This window comes from Mesoplodon mirus (genome assembly GCF_964341445.2).
Source record: "Mesoplodon mirus genome assembly, chromosome: 19".
Lineage (NCBI taxonomy): Eukaryota > Metazoa > Chordata > Mammalia > Artiodactyla > Ziphiidae > Mesoplodon > Mesoplodon mirus.
The window spans coordinates 28,300,456-28,312,928 of record NC_138995.1 but is presented as its reverse complement, the minus strand read 5'-3'; positions in this window follow the sequence as shown (position 1 = coordinate 28,312,928).

Below are 12,473 nucleotides of genomic sequence, written 5' to 3'. Positions count from 1 at the left end.
CCTTTTGAAACTGTTGGGTGAAAGATCCTATCGTTTTGCAGAGCAAGGGGCATCATCGTTTGGAAGAGGGGCCTGGAGCCCCAGGCAGCTGGCGGTGCCCAGCTCCTGTTTCTGAAGGAGTGGGGCCTCTCCCCCCGTGGTGTCGGGTTGCATCGATTAAACTCCAGATTCCACCAGCCCAAAATAGTTCCAGGATGAGGACAGCTGACAAGGGTTCAGATTGTCCCAAACCGCACTAATACAAGAGAAGAACCTTCAGACAAGAGCCAAGGCTTAAGAGCACCGTTGGGTGGGCGACATGGCAGAAATAACAGTGCTTCCACAGCAGTTACTAAATATAGCATAAGGATGTACTACATATCACTGTTAATACTTAGGAAATTATTGGTTTGGATCTCTGTTGTTAAGTAGCAATTAAAAAGCTAAAAGCACAAACCAAAATTTTTCCAAATGTTAGCTCAAGCCATAGTAGCTTTTTAAGTTTGCATTTTCCAAGGTGTGTTTTCTTGAATCCTAGTTCTGTAGAAGAAACACTCCAGAAAATGAGCCCGTGGTCAAGTAAATTTGGAAACCAGGTTGATTCCAGTTGGTGGGTTTCTTCACTGCAGGATTCCCGGGGCCTTTAATATGCTGATGTACTTTTGAAGGAGGGTGTGTGGTCTGCGGCCCCTCTGTTCTGTGAACCTGCCCATGACTGAACGGAGTGCCACTGTTGGGGAAATGCAGTTGTTACTATTAATCAGCGCCTTGTTTGGCATTCTAAGCAGCAAACAGATGGATGGTGAGAAGTGATGGCATACATCCATAATGAACAATGGAGATAAATATTCTTTATATGGCCAGGGAGGGGATCAGAAGCCATGCGGATCTATAGTCTGACTGAGAGGGAGAGATAACCGGTCATCTTTGTCAGAAGTAGCTCTTTTACCCATTTCTAAGGTAGTTAGCCCTTTGTCAGAAGAAACTGTAGTGGCCTCCCCGAGGTAGTTACCTTGAGAGATGCTGCTGATTCTTCTCAGGACCTATGCCCACCCCACCTCTCTTTGCTTCTAGACCTATAACCAGACTCAAGTCCCAGCAGGCTTCAAGGAGTGAACAGCTTTTTGCTACACACTGAAAGAGCTGCATGATTTTTCGAATTTATACAGACAGATCTCGGGGGGTGCGTGGGAATGGATATTAATGGGTGCGGGTTAGTGGTAGAAGCAACATTGAGTTGGATCAGGCTGAATTTATTAATATGGATGCAGTAAGCAGAGATTCTGTGTTTACTGTTTTAGCATGAAGAGTGAGGAAGGACAGTAATAGTTTAGTTGGCTGAAATATAGTCTAACAGGTGGCCTACACTCAATGAAGTTGAAGTGCCAGGATTGCTTTAGGGAACTGTAGCAGAAGGTATTCTGAATCTTAGGAAGATTGGAATGTTAGAGTGGATTTTTTTTTAAAATATTTATTTATTTATTTCGGCTGCGCCAGTTCTTAGTTGCGGCATGTGGGATCTTCATTGCAACACGCACGATCTTTTAGTTGCAGCATGAGGATTCTTACTTGTGGCATGGCTGCAGGATCTAGTTCCCCCACCAGGGATCAAACCCGGGCCCCCTGCATTGGTAGCGTGGCATCTTACCCACTGGACCACCAGGGAAGTCCATCGGAGTGGATTTATCATGTCAGACCTGCTAACCTACCCTGCGAGGGTCCAGAGGACACAATTTTCACCACGACTGTGAGAAATAAATTTGTGAGGGGAGCCCAGCGTCATTGCAGAGCTCTGTGGTCATTCTTCTCTGTAGGTCAGAAATTACAGTGGGAACCACAGTTACTGAACTAGGATCCTTAAACGCAATAGGGATAATCGGATTCCAGGGTGGCAGGGGCCAAGTGGTAGAACTTAAATCACCAGAGATAAGGTGGCTGTGGATACCATTTTGGTACCAGCGGAGTCTAAAAAGAAATAGAATCGTTCGACTTGCACAGACGTAGGGCATTGGCCAGTTGATCATGGTATCCCTTGGAAAGAAAGAAAGAATTGGGCAGGCTAACTGAATTCTTGATCTGTGTAAGCAGAAGTGAACAGAAGTCTCAGTTGAATCACCCAAACAGAATTAGCTTCTCCATCAATTCCCGGACTTGAGACAGTTTCCAGACCCAGAAACCCTTGAATGAAGGGGAGCAAGTCTCCTTGAGGAAGGACACTGCAACACTGAAAAAATTTACACTGTTTCGCCCAGCCTTCCCCTAAAGGAACCTGAAGCTTTTTATCAAGGTGACTGTGCATTGGGGAAAAGGAAATAATCAGACTTTGGGGGGATGGCTGGACACAGCCTCTAAACTAAAACTAATTCAAGGAGACCCAAAACGTGACTGTGGTCTGCCAGTCAAGAGTAGAAACTTATGAGGCTTCCCTGGTGGCACAGTGGTTGAGAATCTGCCTGCCAATGTAGGGGACGTGGGTTTGAGCCCTGGTGCAGGAGGATCCCACATGCCACAGAGCAACTAACCCTGTGCTCCACAACTACTGAGCCTGCGCTCTAGGGCCCGTGAGCCCCAACTACTGAAGCCCTCCCACCTAGAGCCCGTGCTCTGCAACGAGAAGCCACCGCAATGAGAAGCCCGCGCACCTCAACGAAGAGTAGCCCCTGCTCGCCGCAACTAGAGAAAGCCTGCGTGCAGTAACAAAGACCCAAGGCAGCCAAAAATAAATAAATTTTTAAAAAACTCAATTTAAAAAAAAAGAGAAACTTATGGGGGTCAGGTCCATCTCACAGTAGGTCCAGTGGGTCCCTGAACCCATCTTGTGGTTATGTCCCCAGTTCCAGAATGTATAGTTGAAATAGACACACAGGCACATCTTGTTTTACTGTGCTTCACTTTATTGTGCTTCGCAGATAACTGTGTTTTTTTGCAGATTGAAGGTTTGTGGCAACCCTGCACTGAGCAAATCTATCAGGACCATTCTTCCAGCAGCATTGGCTCACTTCGTGTCTCTGTGATTTTGGTGATTCTCTCAATATTTCAAATCCTCCACCAGCAAAAAGATGACTCGCTGAAGGCTCAGATGATGATTAGCGTTCTTTAGCAATACAGTATTTTTAAATTAAGGTACGTACATTGTTTTATTAAACATAATGCTATTCCACACTTAATAGACTACGGTATAGTGGAAACATAACTTTTACAGGCACTGGGAAACCAAAAAAGTTCATATGACTCACTTTATTGCGATATTCGCTTTATTGCAGTGGACTGCAACCAAACCCGCGGTATCTCCGAGGTGTGCCTGTACTTAACAATGGGCAGAATCCCCACATTGGTTCCCTCACGTGTGGAGTGAGGCCTATTATGGTAGGAAAACCAAGTGGAAGTCACGAGAACTGCCTCTACCTAGGAAAATGGTAAATGAAAAACAATACTGCATCCCTGGAGGGACTACAGAGATCAGTGCCACCATCAAGGACTTGAGAGATGCAGGGATGGTGACTCCCACATCTCCAACCCCCATTCTGTCTGTGCAGAAGACAGATGGATGACAGTGGATGATCATAAACTGATGATTGGAGGTGGCGGTTCCAATTGCAACTGCTCTTCCAGATGTGGTTTCATTACTTAAGCAAATTAACACATCCCCTGGTTCCTGGTTTGCAGCTACTGATCTGGCAAGTGCTCTTTTCTCAATACCTGTTAGTAAAGACCACGAAAAGCAGTTTGCTTTCAGCTGGCCAGACCAGCAATACACCTTCACTGTCCTGCCTCAGGAAGATCAGCTCTCCAGCTTGATGTCATTATACTTTGATCTGCAGGCATCTTGATCACCTTTCCCTTCCACAAAATATCCCACAGGTTTAACATCGATGATATATGCGGATTCCATCTAGAGAACAAGTAGTAACTATAGATATACTGGTAAGACATTTGCATTGTCGATGGTGGGAAATAGATTTCACCAAAAGTCAGGGGCCTTCCACCTCCGTGAAGTTTCTAGCGATGCACTGGTTGGTTGCGTGTCAAGATACCTGTGTTTTCAGTGAAGGATACGTTATTGTATCTGGCCCCTCCTACAGCCAAAAAACCAGGCACAACACCTAGTTGGCCTCTCTGGATATTGGACCTCTCTGGGTGTGTCACTGGCCCATTTGCCGAGTGACCTGAAAAGCTGCCTATTTTGGGTGAGGCCCAGAACAAGAGGAAGATGTGCACCAGGTCCAGGCTGCTGTGTGTGCTGCTCTGCCACTTGGGCCGCAGGGTCCAGCAGATCTCCTGGTGCTTGAAGAGGCGGGGCAGGCAGGGATGCTGTCTGGAGCTTGCGGCGGGTCCCTAAGGATGAATCACAGTGGAGGCCCTTGGGATCTGGGGGCAAAGTCCTGCCATCCTCTGCAGATAATTCCTTTCCGTTTGAGTAACTACTGAGCCATTGGATTTACATCTGCAAAGACTCTATTTCCAAATAAGGTCACATCCCAGGGTTCTGGATGGACGTGAACCCAGGGGGATGTAATTCACCCCACAACAGGGAGAAGTGCTTTCCGGAGACACAACATTGATGTCATTGAACTGGAAGTTCAGACAGCTACCAGCCACTTTGGGCTCCTCAAGCCTCTAAGTCATCAGGCAGAGAAGGGAGTTATCCTGTTGGCTGGGGTGACTGACCCTGACTACCAAGAGGAAATCGGGCTGCTACTATACAATTAAGGGAGAAGATGTGCGGAATACAGGAGATCCCTAAGGCTACCCTGCCTTAAAGTCGATGGAAAATGCAGTTAAGGCAGAACTGCAATTAAGGCAGAACTACTAATGGCCCTGACTCTTCAGGAATGAAGGTTTGGGTCACCCCAGCAACCATGACCAGCTGATGTGCTTGCTGAGGGTGTGGAATGGGTAGTGGAAGAAAGTTGTAAAGACCAGCTACATCTATGTGACCAGTTGCAGAAATGAGGCCTGTAATTATCATGAATTATCTTGTAATTTTCATGTAATTCATCATCTTATTGTGCTGTTTGTATCTTCATACACAAACTTGTATAGATATATAGTAAGTATAAAGTGAATCTTTTTTTCTTCTTCCCTTATCGCCTTATCATGTAACATAAGATGAAATAATAATAGTTAACTTTACATAACAGGATCTTTCTTCTTTGGCCACGTGGCCTGCGGGATCATATTTCCCCGACCAGAGATCGAACCCGTGCCACCTGCAGTAGAAGCACAGAGTCTTAACTACTGGACCACCAGGGAAGTCCCTACATCACAGGATTTAAGTTACAGGATCTCATAGAGAAGAGTAACTGTCACCCAAGGACTTGGCATCCTCTTCTGGGGAAAGGATCCCTGTGTTTTGGGTTATAGACAGGATAGTTGCATCACATTCGATGGAAGCAAGCCTTTGTTATTTTCTTTATCTGGAGATTAAGTGTGGTTTAAGGACATGTGCGTGGGTAGCAAGTTGATAAAAGGTGAACTGGGCTAGGCCTAGTCATTCAATCAAACACTAATCTAGGTGTTGCTGGGAGATTATTTTGCAGATGTGATTAACATCTACAATTGGTAGACTTTAAGGAGATTATCCTCTGCATCTGAGTTGGCCTCATCCAGCTAGCTGAAAGATCTGAAGACACGAATTGAGGTTTCCAGAGGACGAAGCCGTTAAGGCCGCGGGTGGCAGTATCAGCTTCTTCTCAAGAGTTTCCAGCCGGCTGGCCTGCCCTGCAACGTCAGACTCACCTAGCCAGCCTCTACAATCATGTAAGCCCATTTCTTGAAAGACAGAAACAAGCAAATAATCTCATGGGTTCTGTTTCTCTGCTAGAACCCTGACTGATAAAGGGTCCCAGCTCTGGAGGTTAGGAGTCCTGCTCCTCAGCCTGGTGCACCATACTGACCAGTGGGGTTGCTGCCAGGCAGGCTGTGTCCCTTGTTCAGAATCAGGTGCCCCCTGGCTCTGCTTGAGACCAAAGGCATATGGGGGTGGCTCCAGAGAAGGTATAAGGCTTTGCTCTGTGCCTCACAAAGAAGGTTTCCCATTCCAGCAGTGGGCTGGGCAGCCTTGGGGAAATGGGAAGAGGTGGCCTCCGTTGGAAGCATGTCCTTAGGGTGGAAGGGGTGGGATATAATGGTGCAGGGAGCACGAAGTGAGGTGGGGCTAGCTGTGTCCGACGTGACACATCCAAGAGTGGCTTTGCCCGCATTGGTACCCAGTGGCCCGGCAGCAGCCGACTCAGACACTCTGATGCCTGTTGTACTCAGGCAAGCCTGAGTGTGCAGGAGCTTGCGTTCCCTGCCACACAGCTGGCTGAAGAGCACGCAGGCAGGCACATGTCATGGGGTCAACACTCACAGTTACGCACTCAGGACCTTCGGTGCTGGGTGTTCCTGCCCTCATGGAGCTTACATCCTGGCAGGATGACAGAGACTAAAGAAGGAAACAAGTGGACATAAAATGACAAGTACTGGGGAAAAAACAGAGAAAGAAAAGAGAATAATGGGATGGGGGACACTAGTTAGCAGTGGGTTTGGGGAAGGACAAGTGGTTAGACAGTGGTCAGGGAAGGCCTCTGAGGAGGTGACACCTGAATGATGAGCTGGAGCAAACCAAGCAAAGATTTGGGGAAGGGTCTTCCAAGTAGAAAGAGAGGCGAGTGCAAAGGTCCCGAGGTAGGAACAAGGTCAGCATAGCCAATGCCTTAGAAGGTGGCAGGCGGCTGAAGTTGAGTGAAGGGGGTGGTGGGTGAAGGGATCCACAAGTGGGGGGACAGATCATATAGGGGCTTCTAGGCCATCGTAAGGAATGTGGGTTCTAGTCAAAGTGAGATGGGATCCATTGGAGGAGTCATAAGGGAGGGAACAGTATGGTCTGATGGATTATAGTTCAAGGAGCTGGAGTTTTCCAGGGTGGGGGCGAGGGAGGAGAAATGATTTACACACAAGGGGTATAGGAGGGAGGACTGCTCACTGAGAACCTGCGGGGAAGGCCTCAAATCCAGGGTCAGAGCAAGGAGCTGAGGGCATGGAGGAGAGTGCCAGTGACGACAGAAGGCAGGTGGGAGGATTTGGGGTCAGGGAGGACTAGGAGGTGGGTTGGCTGAGGGCTGCAGGGAGCTGCAGAGGGTAAGAGTCCTGGTGTGGGCTGACTGGGAGACCCGCACCTAGTGGTGCTGGAGGCAGACAGGGAGGCGTTGGCAGGATGAGGCCAGAGAGGTCATCCCTAGGGGAGGGCAGAGGGTGCAAGGGCAGGAGAGCTGGTTTGAGCCCTGGGTCCTCTCCAGGCTGAGCCCCTGCTCCCTCATCCAAAACATAGGCCCCTAGGACATAAAAAACTGCTCCATCCACCCAACAGGGGCCACGAGGCTCAAAGTAACGCAGTGTTCTCCAAAGGCGGCAAACGTGCCCTGGGGTGGGTGTGCAGAACCAAATCTAGAGGGTCTGTCCCTTATTTTAATAACCGTGTTACTTTGCAATGTATTAGATAAGCGTATTTTTCTACTTAAAGGGGAGATACGAAGTTCCCTTTTAAAATACATTTAAGTAAAAAAAAGCGAGTTGGTTTAAAAGGTTAAGTAAGTAACAGTCTAAAGCATGTGCAGAGAAGGCAGAAATCATGGCAGTAGTTTTTGAATGATGGAGGTCAGGAAACACTAAAAGCTTTGTGAACATATAGCCCATGAAAATGTTTAAAAAAAAAAAGACACGAATCTCATCGCGATCGTTTGTGTTTGGGTGACTCGTGGGTGCATGTGCACATGTGTGGGCGTGTGCGTCTCATAGGCAGATGTAGCTGGGGTTGGTGTGTATCGGCCTGTGTGTAGGGGGCCTGTGTGTGTACGTGGAATGCGCACATCCGTGCACACGTGCACGCAAGGTTATTTGCATGTGCACGTGGATTGCTTTATCTGGGCAGGTGTGTGGGTACAGGTACACCAGGTATGCGAGCATCTTGAGTTACAGCCACCTCCCCCTCCCCAGCCCTCAGCGCTACCCAGTGGCACTGGGCTGGGCCGGAAGCCTGGGGCCAGCTGGTCTCCAGCCACCAGGGGGCAGCAGAGGCCGAGCAGGGCCTTCTTCAGGACGGGTGTCCTCTGAGTTTGGCATGCGAGGCCCTCTGAAGTCTCCCTCTGTCCTGTCCCCACTTCCCCTGATCGCCCCGGGCCTCTGCCAGATTAGCCAGTGGCCCGTGGCTGAGGCTTGCTGGAAGACCTAGGACTCAGAAAATGGACCTGTGGTCGTAGGTGGTTTGGGATTCCTGGGGTCATGGGGGGAAGGGACCCGGGTCCCTGAGGTGCTGGCATCTGGAATTCTGGGGGTGTGTACAGCTGGCTGGCCACTTCTGACTCTTCTGCAGGCTGGGCTCTGGGTCTCTTCTCAGGGGTGCTCTGTAGCTGTCTGTCTCCTCTACTCTCAGCCCCACGCCTGTTCAGAATACAGTTGAACCCTTGGGCTCACCCCTGGCTTGTGCCGAGTAGGCCCCTCCGAGCCTCCCAGGTTGGCATCGCAGGGGCAACTGGATCCTAGAGCCCTTCGGCTCTGTCCCTGCATCCAGGGCCACCGCCCGCACTAATGGGGGAGCACCCCCAGGTCAGCCCAGTGGTGGCAGTGACTAACCCAAATCCCGGAAGCCCCCACAGTCTTTCCATCCACAAATACGTAACGAGGTCCTACTGTGTGCCAGGCACTGCTGCAGAAACTCACCTTCTAGTGATGGGCGACTTCTTCCCTGCCAGCCTTGAGGACCGAGGCCTCGCTAGAGCAGAGTATATTAACACCCAGCAGCTTTCCTCCCAGCCTGGAGAAGAGGATGAGCCATGACGATAAGACAGCCGACTGTGGGCCAGGCAAGCAATACCTCCTTTAATTCTCCCATCAACCCTAGGAGATGCGTAAAATGCGCCCATTTTATGCTTGAAGAAACTGAGGCTCTGAGAGGTTAAGTGGCTTACCCAAGTCGCGCAGCCGGTGAGTGGCCCACGCTGGGAGCCACATGTAGCCTGCTCACATTCAGAAGTTCTCTTTCTTTAGAGACCCCTGGGCACGGCGTAGACACAGCCTCCTACTCTTTGTTGTGACTGAATATGAAGGAGCAAGTCAGTCCCCCGGGGACTCAAGGGTGACTTTATCTCCCCCATCCTTGCCGTCACCCCCACCCCAGGTGACCAAGTTAACAATCTAGTGTGTGTCCTTCCAAATAATCCGACATGGACCTAGATATACATAATCAGGGTCTGGGGCTATCATCATTATCTGCTTTAGAGACATTTTTCTCCCTCAGTGGAACTGTGGTAAACTGAATAATGCCCACCTCTCCCCTCCCCCCACTAAAAAGATATCCCCGCCCTAATCCCTAGCTGACTTTTTGCACTTTCACAATCATCATGATGTAGTATTCCATTTATACAAAAGGTCCAGAGCAGATTTGTGGTTGCCAGGGGCTGGGGGGTTGGGAGGAGTGACTGCTTATTGGGTGTGGAGTTTCCCTTTAGGGTGAAGAAGATGTTCTGGAATTTGACGCTTGCACACAACGCTGTGAATGTATTAAATGTCACTGAACTGTACCTTTTAAAATGGTAAATTTTAAGGTATGTGTATTTTACCATGATAAAAATAAATAAAAGAGGATTAAATGAGATAATGTAAACAGCATATAGCTCAAAAATATAGCTGATGCTATGATTATTAAGTTTTAAGAATTTAAGATGCAGGGTTCTAAGTTTGAAGGGATAGATTTTTTTAATTGAAATATAGTTGATTTACAATGTTGTATTAGTTTCTGGTGTACAGCAAAGTGATTGTTTTATATATATATATATTCTTTTTCAGATTCTTTTCCCATACAGGTTATTACAAAATATTGAGTATAGTTCCCTGTGCTATACAGTAGGTCCTTGTTGTTTATCTGTTTTATATATAGTAATGTGTATCTGTTAATCCCAACCTCTTAACTTATCCCTCCCGGCCAGGGATAGATGTTTTTTTTTTTTTTTTGGTTTTGGTTGATTGCTTGGTTGGTTCTATTTGTTTTATTTTGCTTTTTAAACCTTTTTTAAAAAAATAAATTTATTTTATTTATTTATTTTTGGCTGCGTTGGGTCTTCGTTGCTGCGTGCGGGCTTTCTCTAGTTGTGGTGAGCGGGGGCTGCTCTTCGTTGCGTGGCTTCTCTTTGTTGCGGAGCACAGGCTCTAGGCACACGGGCTTCAGTAGTTGTGGCCCACGGGCTCAGTAGTTGTGGCTTGCAGGCTCTAGAGTGCAGGCTCAGTAGTTTTGACGCATGGGCTTAGTTGCTCTGCGGTGTGTGGCATCTTCCCAGACCAGGGCTTGAACCCACGTTCCCTGCATTGGCAGGTGGATTCTTAACCACTGCGCCACCAGAACCAGGAGGCAAGATGACTATTTGCTGAATAATAACATCCACCATTCCAAAAAAAAAAGGCCTTATTTTACTTTTTAGTCCATTACTCCCTGGGCCTCTCACACTCCCATGCCAGGCCCCCCAGCAGCCAGCTGCACTAAAGGATGGGCATGCCTTCCTCTCTGCTGTGGGTAGAGCCGCGACCGCCAGAACCCTGGCCGGGGCACCCTCAGTCACTGCCCTCCACGGCCCCAGGAGTGGAACATGCACAGCAGCCAGGAGGACAGTAGCCCGCCAGGGAGTCTTCCCGTTCCTGGCAAATGGAGCCCATTAACGAGGCTCCCAAGCCCCAGCCCATGGATGGGGATGTTGGGGATTCCTGGGCGGAATCTCTGCCCTCCAGCCCCCACCCTGGTGAGACCAGTGGGCACATGCCTGCTCATCATACCCTCGCGATGACTGTGGGTATGTACCCCCCAGGGGCTGGTGCCCAGGGGAAATAGGCCCCACCCAGCTGGGCCTTGGGAATCAGTGAGGCTCACCCAGCTCTGTGAGTGGGTGTATCACGTGGGGCTAGGGAGGGACCTGCCCGAGAGCAGTCTGGGCAAGCCCTCCCTTTGTGGATAGCATCCTGTCATATCCTTGAGGCCCTGGCTCCCTACCTGAGGACTCTTGAGAAGGAGAAATCAGCTGTTTGGTCTCAGTTGCTAAGGGGAATTCTTGGCCCCAGCTGTGAGTAAAACACTGTATGTTATAGTTTTTGAAAAATAATACATTCATGTGACCCAAAATTCAAAAGGCATGGAATTCCCCCACCCCTTTCTCCCAGACACCCAGTTCCTCCCAGAGGCAGCCCATGTTTTCAGCATCTTGTGTACCCACCCACGGATACTTTGTGCTGATCAAGCAAAAGCCTAATATAGGACTCTGTTTTGTTTTTTTTTTGCGGTACGCGGGCCTCTCACTGTTGTGGCCTCTCCCCTTGCGGAGCACAGGCTCCAGACGTGCAGGCTCAGCGGCTCACGGGCCCAGCTGCTCCACGGCATGTGGTATCTTCCCGGACTGGGGCAAGAACCCGTGTCCCCTGCATCGGCAGGCAGACTCTCAACCACTGCGCCACCAGGGAAGCCCTCTTTTTTTTTTATTGGAGTATAATTGCTTTACAATGTTGTGTTAGCTTCTGCTGTACAACAAAGTGAATCAGCTATATGTATACATATTGGGTCCACTGCCTTTGTCTCCTTGGATGCAAAGGGCAACGGTCAACGTTTTCCCATTTTACAGATGAGGCAACTGAGGTTCAGAGAGAGCCACTGACCAATTCACGGTGACACAGTGAGTGAGTCAGGGGCCAACTAGACCCGATCCCTGACTCCCAGTGTGTGCTCCTACCCACCCCTACTCGGGGCTCGGGGACTTGTGAAAGCCCTCTGCACAGAATACAGACCTTATAGTTTAGGTCCTCCTTCTAATGTCCATCAGCTTCATCATGTAGAATATGTTAGTGCACCTCTCTGAGCTCAGATCCCTCACCTATAAAATGAAGATAATAATTGATATCTCCTTATGAGTTTATCATAAGAACCAAATAAGATAAAGCATGTAAAGAGCTCAGCACAGCACCTGGCTTTTCTACGCCATTCGACAAGGTTTTATTGCGGGCCTACTATGTGCTGAGCACCTACTATGCGAGGATCCAGTGCAGCCTTGATCCTGGCTCAGGGAGCTCTCAGCCTAGCAGGCTCACAATAAGAGCTCAATGAACGGTGGATGTTATTATTCAGCAAATAGTCATCTTGCCTCCTGGTTCTGGGAAGTGGAGGTGAGACCACCGTACCTGAGTCTCCACCCAAATCTAGAATGTGGGACTGTGAGAGGAGGGGCTGGCATCTTGATCCCCACCTTCTGTGTCCCTGACTGGGGTCACATTAGTTGAGTAGGTGCTCAGTAAATATTTGTGGAATGAATGTGCAGAGGCAAAAACCTTCGTGGAGGAAAGCCCCTCACCCCCCTGCCACACACACACACACACACACACACACGCACACGCACACGCACGGACACACACACAGATTGCTCCAGGACGGGAGGACTGACAAGTGACTTGATTTCCCTTTCTCTGTGACTTTTGACTATGCA